Here is a 491-nt window from a genome sequence, read left to right on the forward strand (position 1 = left end):
GTATACATTTTATTTGTCTCGAACGAAAATCGTGCATTGAATTGAAAACATGAAATATGAAATGTAAATATACATTTTCCCTGTGTAAAAAAAACAGCTTTATAGCGTATAACAACTGCAGAGTATAGCAATTATATTTATAATATTTCCAAAAACACCATTTTTCATGTTTTCAGCTATACCTATATCCACACACAAACACATACGCGCACCTATACGCACATGCACACACACACACATAGACACGTGTATATATATATATATATATATATATGTATATATATATATATATATTATATATATATATATATATATGTGTGTGTGTGTGTGTGTATGAATACATACATACATGCATACATACATACATACATATATATATATATATATATATATACATACATGTACATATATACATACACATACACACACAAACACACCCACCCACCCACTCACACACACACACACATATATGTATACATATATACATACAG

The sequence above is a fragment of the Penaeus japonicus genome, unplaced genomic scaffold (assembly GCF_977035675.1).
Source record: "Penaeus japonicus unplaced genomic scaffold, GWHDUDI00000001_assembly GWHDUDI00000039, whole genome shotgun sequence".
NCBI lineage: Eukaryota > Metazoa > Arthropoda > Malacostraca > Decapoda > Penaeidae > Penaeus > Penaeus japonicus.